A 773-nucleotide genomic window follows, 5' to 3' on the forward strand; every position below is an offset into this window, starting at 1 on the left:
GGGTTAGGGTTAGGGTTAGGGTTAGGGTTAGGGTTAGGGTTAGGGTTAGGGTTAGGGTTAGGGTTAGGGTTAGGGTTAGGGTTAGGGTTAGGGTTAGGGTTAGGGTTAGGGTTAGGGTTAGGGTTAGGGTTAGGGTTAGGGTTAGGGTTAGGGTTAGGGTTAGGGTTAGGGTTAGGGTTAGGGTTAGGGTTAGGGTTAGGGTTAGGGTTAGGGTTAGGGTTAGGGTTAGGGTTAGGGTTAGGGTTAGGGTTAGGGTTAGGGTTAGGGTTAGGGTTAGGGTTAGGGTTAGGGTTAGGGTTAGGGTTAGGGTTAGGGTTAGGGTTAGGGTTAGGGTTAGGGTTAGGGTTAGGGTTAGGGTTAGGGTTAGGGTTAGGGTTAGGGTTAGGGTTAGGGTTAGGGTTAGGGTTAGGGTTAGGGTTAGGGTTAGGGTTAGGGTTAGGGTTAGGGTTAGGGTTAGGGTTAGGGTTAGGGTTAGGGTTAGGGTTAGGGTTAGGGTTAGGGTTAGGGTTAGGGTTAGGGTTAGGGTTAGGGTTAGGGTTAGGGTTAGGGTTAGGGTTAGGGTTAGGGTTAGGGTTAGGGTTAGGGTTAGGGTTAGGGTTAGGGTTAGGGTTAGGGTTAGGGTTAGGGTTAGGGTTAGGGTTAGGGTTAGGGTTAGGGTTAGGGTTAGGGTTAGGGTTAGGGTTAGGGTTAGGGTTAGGGTTAGGGTTAGGGTTAGGGTTAGGGTTAGGGTTAGGGTTAGGGTTAGGGTTAGGGTTAGGGTTAGGGTTAGGGTT

Source organism: Ovis canadensis, chromosome 5 (assembly GCF_042477335.2).
Source record: "Ovis canadensis isolate MfBH-ARS-UI-01 breed Bighorn chromosome 5, ARS-UI_OviCan_v2, whole genome shotgun sequence".
In the NCBI taxonomy this organism is placed as follows: Eukaryota; Metazoa; Chordata; class Mammalia; order Artiodactyla; family Bovidae; genus Ovis; species Ovis canadensis.